Source organism: Pan paniscus, chromosome X, assembly GCF_029289425.2.
Source record: "Pan paniscus chromosome X, NHGRI_mPanPan1-v2.0_pri, whole genome shotgun sequence".
Classification (NCBI taxonomy): domain Eukaryota; kingdom Metazoa; phylum Chordata; class Mammalia; order Primates; family Hominidae; genus Pan; species Pan paniscus.
In genome coordinates, this window is record NC_073272.2 from 64,214,526 (window position 1) to 64,222,655 (window position 8,130).

Sequence of the window (8,130 nt, forward strand, 5' to 3'; positions counted from 1 at the left end):
GAGTGTTTTCCAACTTGGTTCCACTCTCCCTGTCACTTTCAGGTACACCAATCAGATGTAGATTTGGTCTTTTCACATAGTCCCACATCTCTCGGAGGCTTTGTTCATTTCTTTTTATTCTTTTTTCTCTAAACTTCTCTTCTCACTTCATTTCATTCATTTGATCTTCAATCACTGATACTCTTTCTTCCCGTTGATTTAATCAGCTACTGAAGCTTGTTCATTCATCATGTAGTTCTCATGCCATGGTTTTCAGCTCCATCAGGTCCTTTAAGGACTTCTCTGCATTGGTTATTCTAGTTAGCCATTCATCTAATCCTTTTTCAAGGTTCATTCTCTGTCCAGCTTTATTCCATTGCTGGTGAGGAGCTGCGTTCCTTTGGAGGAGGAGAGGTGCTCTGATTGTTAGTATTTTCAGTTTTTCTTTTCTGTTTTTTCCCCATCTTTGTGGTTTTATCTACCTTTGGTCTTTGATAATGGTGATGTATCGATGAGGTTTTGGTGTGGATGTCCTTTATGTTTGTTAGTTTTCCTTTTAACAGTCAGGATCCTCAGCTGCAGTTCTGTTGGAATTTGCTGGAGGTCCACTCCAGACCCTGTTTGCCTGGGTATCAGCAGTGGAGTCTGCAGAACAGCAAATATTGCTGAACAGCAAATGTTGCTGTCTGATCTTTCCTCTGGCAGTTTCATCTCAGAGGGGTACCTGGCTGTTTGAGGTGTCAGTCTACCCCTACTGGGGTGTGCCTCCCACATAGTCTACTTGGGGGTCAGGGGCCCACTTGAGGAGGCAGTCTGTCTATTCTCAGATCTCAAACTCCATGCTAGGAGAGCCACTACTCTCTTCAAGTCTGTCAGACAGGGACATTTAAGTCTGCAGGTTTCTGCTGCCTTTTGTTCGGCTATGCCCTGTCCCCAGAGGTGGAGTCTACAGAGGCTGGCAGGCCTCCTTGAGCTGCGGTGGGCTCCACCCATTTCGAGCTTCCTGGCTGCTTTGTTTACCTACTCAAGCCTCAACAATGGTGTGCACCCCTCCCCCAGCCTTGCTGCCGCCTTGCAATTCGGTCTCAGACTGCTGTGTTAGCAATGAGCGAAGCTCCATGGGCATGGGACCCTCTGAGCCAGGCATGGGATATAATCTCCTGGTGTGCCATTTGCTAAGACCATTGGAAAAGCACAGTATTAGGGTGGGAGTGACCCAATTTTCCGGGTGCCACCTGTCACAAATTTGCTTGGCTATTAAAGGGAATTCCATGACCCCTTGTGCTTTCCAGGTGAGGTGATGCCTCGCCCTGCTTTGGCTCATGCTTGGTGTACTGTACCCACTGTCCTGCACCCACTGTCTGACAAGCCCCAGTGAGATGAACCTGGTACCTCAGTTGGAAATGCAGAAATCACCCATCTTCTGCGTCGCTCATGCTGGGAGCTGTAGGCTGGAGCTCTTCCTATTCGGCCATCTTGGAACCCCCCTGTCTTGATTGCATTTTAAAAGTGCTTATTTACTTGTTTTTTAAGAGTCTAAATCTGATGAAGATGGTAGGGTCTACAAGGAGATGGCTTTGTTGATACGTTTGTGTGCTGTCTTAGAATTATCTATAATGTATAAAAGGATAACATTTTACCACTCCACTGAATGAGGTCATAGAGTTCCAGTGGAAATAGATTTATTTTATGAGTAGTAACTTAAACCTAAACCTATACAATCTGGACATCCAACAACATCTGATTGTCTGCTGGAAACTTATTTGCATGCCCATTAATCTTAAAAGTTGGATGTTAATATCTAGTTGTTCTTTATATTCTCACTGAAATTTAGTCAATAGTTTAGAGATTATTTTCCTTGGGTCCAGTCTTAAAATGACCAGATTTTCATACTTCAGAAGCAGAAAAGGTGAGATTTGATTGTTAAGTCCTATTCCAACATTAAAATATCCATAATTGACTGCCTCCCTAAAGTTTGACTGATGTATCATTCATTCATTAAGTCATTTTTTGGACAAATCTTTTACAGAATGCCAGCTATAAGACTGAAAAAAAAAAAAACAAACACTTAAGCCCATTAACTCTAGGAGGTTAATACATAAAAGGTGAGCTAGATGTTTACACAAATGTGAACTAACAGATACAAAAAATAGGAAATAAACTTGTCAATATAACAGAGGTAGTGATTTTTGAGTACCAACTAAAAAAAAAATTCTCAGGCACAGTGGTGAGCGCCTGTAGTCCTAGCTACTTGGCAGGCTGAGGCAGAATTGCTTGATCCCAGGAGTTGGAGGTCAGCCTGGGCAACACAGAAAAAAAAATTGCTAAAAGGAGTGAATGCTTATGTTTAGTGTTCTTATCACAAAAATAACATAAATAGATCAAGAGGAAACTTAGAAAATGTCAGCATAACTATTAATAAATGAAAGGAGAAATCATGGGAACCTAACACTTTTGTCTTGATCATCACCTCCCATCATCTAATAAAGGATTATAAGGCAAAATTGACAAAGGGTAAGAGGAGTAAGGGCTGGTGGAATAAGAAGTTGTAGGTAAATTATCTGAATACAGCCATCTGGGTCATTAGCTGTTAGTACTGACTCAATTTGCCAGAAATGATTATATGACAGGGAGGCTGAAAATTATTCGAAGATAACTCAGAGCAAAGACAGCCCAAGGCTTTTTGGTCATTCTTGCTTGAAAGGGTCCTGGGTATCTCAAATTTCCTCATGTTCCTTTCCTTCCAAGTCTCACCTAGACCTTTAGCCCCTGCAACTGAGGATGAGAAAGGGTGGGTATGAGACAATGATGTGAGCATAAAGCCTATCTAGTTGCATTACAATTACAAAAGATGACTAAAAGGAAAGAAAACAAAAGGTAAAGTCCTGAAAATCTATGTGTATAAAATACATCCAAATGATCTAAATGTATACAAGAATAAATTTACAAGAATACAAAGGAGCTTTATCCTCTAAGTACCTAAAATTTGAACCAATCCCTAACATCTCCTTTTTCCACAAAATACAATATACTATACAATTCCTGTTATAGGGACCACTAGGAAGGAACATGGAGTTTAAAACACATAGTTAAAAAAATTTTGGATTCAAGTTCATCAGAGTACCAATTTTCCTAACCATGTTTTCATAAAGGCCATCGGAAGATGTCACACTATTCAAATGCCCAATGATAAGACTTCTGATGAGACCAAACAGGTCACATTAAATCAATAGAATATCTTAGAAATAAAACCAATATGACTAAATCCAAAACATATCACATGAAGTACCACATGTGCAATACAAACCTACTTTAATAAATAAAAGAAACACAGGTAGCTGCACTCAGGGAGAACATTCAGTTCCTGATGGCCTCTTAGTCTTCTCTGAGACTCCACTGCCACTTCTACCTGGGCAAGTCTAATGGTGCAGCCATGAAGTTTTTAACCATCTTGTCTCATTAATGCCGTGGTGCCAGACTGCACCACAACACCAGCTGGCACATGACAGAGGATTCATGCTCATGGGAATCATATTTGTCACCAATGGGTGTCAGCTTCTCAAGGCCATGCTTGGCAAACACTTTTCAGCTTTGCTTCTAAAAGTGACAACCGTTTGAAGACCTTCTCCAGAGTGAGCTTCTGGTCCCCAGGCTCTGATTCTTCAGAAATGCACTCTGTAGTCTTCTCCAAAATGTCAGCCACCTCCACCAAGTCCTTACAGAAATGCTGGATTCCAAATATCTTGGCGTCTTCCACACATCTCCGGGTTCACCTCCTTATGTTTTCACAATCAGCTATAGCTCTCCGGTATCTCACCATTAAATCCTGGACTTCCTTCTCCAGTTTAACAGCTTTTACCCTTAAGGCTTGTTCAGCAAGAGAGGGCCCAAGGTCATCAGGAAGGTCCTCGGAATGGCAGTCCTCACCAGCGGTTCCCTGGGTGGCAGTGCTGAATGGAAGTGGGCATCCCTTGCTCTCCCATGAGGCACTCTAAGCCAGTAGGTGCTACACCCGCTGGCAGCCCGCCCACATTGACCACATGGCCATGTTCCCGACTTGGGCTGATGGAAGCAGCACAGGCGCACTTGCTCAATATTTCTTTTTTTAGTTATATTTTTTTTTTTTGAGATGGAGTGTTGCTCTTGTTGCCCAGGCTGGAGTGCAATAGCGCAATCTCGGCTCACTGTAACCTCCACATCCCAGGTTCAAGCCATTCTCCTGCCTCAGCCTCCTGAGTAGCTGGGATTACAGGTGCCTGCCACCACGCCTGGCTAATTTTTTGTATTATTAGTAGAATTGGGGTTTCCTCATGTTGGCCAGGCTGGTCTTGAACTCCTGACCTCAATTGATCCACCTGCCTTGGCCTCCCAAAGTGCTGGGAATACAGGCTTAGCCACCACCTGGCCTATTTTTAATTTTCGTGGGTACATAGTAGGTGTATATAATTATAGGTTACATGAAATATTTTGATACAGGTATGCCATGCATAATAATCACATCAGGGTGATTACCTCAAACATTTATCCTTTGTGTTATAAACAATCCAACTATACTCTTTTAGTTATTTCAAAATGTACAATTAACTTATTTTTTACTATAGTCATACTGTTGTGCTAGCAAATACTAGGTCTTATTCTATTTTTTGTACCCATTAACCATCCCCATTTCCCTCCCACCACTACTATTCTTTCCAGCCTCTGGTAACCATCCTTCTACCATCTATCTCCATGAGTACAATTGTTTTATTTTTAAATTTATTTTTGATTTTTTTTTCTTTAAGTTCTGGAGTACATGTGCAGGATGTGCAGGTTTGTTACATAGGTAAGCATGTGCCATAGTGGCTTTCTGCACCTATCAACCCATCACCTAGGTATTAATGCCAGCAGGCATCAGCTTTTTTCCTTAATGCTCTCCCCCATCCCCAACAGGCCCCAGTAAGTGTTGTTCCCCTTTCTGTGTACATGTGTTCTCATTGTTCACCTCCCACTTATAAGTGTGAACATGCCGTGTTTGGTTTTCTGTTTCTGCATTAGTTTGCTGAGGATAATGGCTTCCAGCTTCATCCATCTTTCTGCAAAGGACATGATCTAGTTCCTTTTTATGGCTGCATAGTATTCCATGGTGTATATGTACCACATTTTCTTTATCCAGCCCATCATTGATGGGCATTTGGGTTGATTCCATGTCTTTTCTATTGTGAATAATGCTTCAGTGAACATATGCATGCATGTATCTTTATAATAGAATGATTTATATTCCTTCGGATATACACCCAGGAATGGGATTGCTGGGTCAAATGGTATTTCTGGTTCTAAATCTTTGAGGAATCACCCTACTACCTTCCACAATGGTTGAACTAATTTACATTCCCACCAACAGTGTAAAAGTGTTCTTATTCCTTTGCAACCTTGCTAGCATCTGTTGTTTGTTGACTTTTTAATAATTGACATTCTGACTGGCATGAGATGGTATCTCATTGTGTTTTTTATTTGCATTTCTCTAATGATCAGTGATGTTGAACTATTCTTCATGGGTTTGTTGGCTGCATGTATGTCTCTTTTTTTCAGAAGTGTCTGTTCATGTCCTTTTGCTCCTTTTTAATGGGGTTGTATTTTTTAAATGGTAAATTTCCTTGTAAATTCCAGATAATAGACCTTTGTCAGATGGGTAGATTGCAACAGTTTCCCCCCATTCTATAGATTGTCTGTTCTCTCTGGTAATAGTTTTGTTTGCTGTGTAGAAGCTCTTTAGTTTTATTAGATCCCATTTGTCAATTTTTGATTTTGTTGCAATTGCTTTCGATAATTTCATCATAAATTCTTTGCACATGCCTATATCCCTAATGACACAGCCTAGATTTTCTTCTAGGGTTTTTATGGTTTTGGGTTTTACATTTAAGTCTTTAATCCATCTTGAGTTAATTTCTGTGTAAGTTGTAAGAAAGGGATCCTGTTTCAATTTTCTGCCTATTGCTAGCCAGTTCTCCCAGCACCATTTATTAAATAGGGAATCCTTTCCCCATTGCTTGTTTTTTGGGGGTTTGTCAAAGATCAGATGGTTGTAGATGTGCTGTTTTATTTCTGAGTTCTCTATTCTCTTCCATTGGTCTATGTGCCTGTTTCTGTACAAGTACCATGCTGTTTTGTTTATTGTGGCCTTGTAGTATAGTTTGAAGTAGGGTAGTGTGATGCCTCCAGCTGTGTTCTTTTTGCTTAGGATTGTCTTTAAAATAGTTTTTTTTTTTTCTAATTCTATGAAGAATGTCAGTGGTAGGTCAATTGGAATACCATTGAATGCATAAATTGCTTTGGGCACTATGGCCATGTTCATGATATTGATTCTTCCTATACATGTGCATGGAATGTTTTTCCATCTGCTTGTGTCCTCTCTGATTTCCTTGAGCAGTGGTTTGTAGTACTCCTTGAAGAGACCCTTCACTTCTCTTTTTAGCTGCATTTCTAGGTATTTTACTCTCTTTGTGGCAATTGTGAATTGGAGCTCATTTATGATTTGGGTCTCTGCTCATTTGTTGTTGGTGTATAGGAATGCTTGTGATTTCTGCACATTGATTTTGTATCCTGAGACTTTGCTAGACTTGCTCATCAGCTTAAGAAGCTTTTGGGCTGAGATGACGGGGTCACAACAAAGACAATTTGACTTCCTCTTATCCTAACTGAATACCCTTTATTTCTTTCTCTTGCCTGAGTGTCCTGGCCAGAACTTCCATCACTATGTTAAATAAGAGAGGTGAGGGAGGGCTTCTTTGTCTTGTGCCAGTTTTCAAGGGGAATGCCTCTGACTTTTGCAAATTCAGTATGATATTGGCTGTGGATTTGTCATAAATAACTCATTATTTTGAGGTATGTTCCATCAAGACATAGTTTATTGAGAGTTCTAAACATGAAGAGATGTTGAATTTCATCAAATTCAAGGCCTTTTCTGCATCTATTGAGATAATCATGTGGTTTTTCTCTTTAGTTCTATTTTTGTGATGAATTACATTTATTGATTTTTGTATGTTGAACCAGCCTTGCATCCCATGGATGAAGCCGACTTGATCATGGTGCATAAGATTTTTGATGTGCTGCTGGATTCAGTTTGCCAGTATTTTATTGAGGATATTTGCATCAATGTTCATCAGGAATATTGGCCTGAAGTGTTTTGTTGTTGTTGTTGTATCTCTGCCAATTTTTTGTATCAGGATGATGCTGGCCTCATAAAATGAGTTAGAGAGGAGTCCTTCCTTTTCAATTGTTTGTAATAGTTTCAGAAGAAATGATACAAACTCCTCTTTGTATCTCTGGTACAATTCAGCTGAAATTCATCTGGACATGGTTTTTTGTTTTTGTTTTTGTTTTCTTTTTGGTAGGCTATTTATTACTGCCTCAATTTCAGAACTTGTTATTGGTCTATTCAGGGATTCAACTTCTTTCTGGTTGAGAATTTAGAGGGTGTAGGTTTCCAGGAATTTATCAATTTCTTCTAGATTTTCTAGTTTATTTGCATAGAAGTGTTCATAGTATTCTCTGATGGTTGTTTGTATTTCTTTGGGTACAGTGGTGGTATCCCGTTTAACATTTCTGATTGTGTTTATTTGAAACTTCTTTCTTTTCTTCTTTATTAATCTTACTAGTGGTCTATTTTATTGACTTTTTCAAATAAACAGTTCCTGAATTTGTTGATTTTTTGAAGGGTTTTTTTGTGTCTCTATCTCCTTCAGTTCCACTCTAAGCTTAGTTATTTCCTGTCTTTTGCTAGCTCTGGAGTTTGTTTCCTCTTGGTTCTCTAGTTCTTTTAGTTGTGATGTTAGGGTGTAGATTTGAGATCTTTCTAGTTTTTCGATGTGGGCATTTAGTGCTATAAATTTCCCTCATAATACTGCTTTAGGTGTGTCCCAGAGATTCTGGTACATTGTCTGTTTTTCTCATTGTTTTCAAATAACTTCTTGATTTCTACCTTAATTTCATTATTTACCCAGGAGTCATTCAGGAGTATGTTGTTCAATATCCATGTAGTTGTGTGTTTCAGTGGGCTTTTTAATATTGAGTTCTCATTTGATTGTGCTGTGGTCTGAGAGACTGTTTGTTATGATTTCAGGTTTTTTGCATTTCCTGAGGAGTGTTTTACTTCCAATTATGTGATCAATTTTA

General features: G+C 39.5%; 1 pseudogene; it reads right to left on the reverse strand.

Moving 5' to 3' along the window:
* Positions 1–3,286: 3,286 nt before the first annotated feature.
* LOC100993238 (grpE protein homolog 2, mitochondrial-like) lies at positions 3,287–5,795 on the reverse strand (annotated as a pseudogene).
* Positions 5,796–8,130: the final 2,335 nt, after the last annotated feature.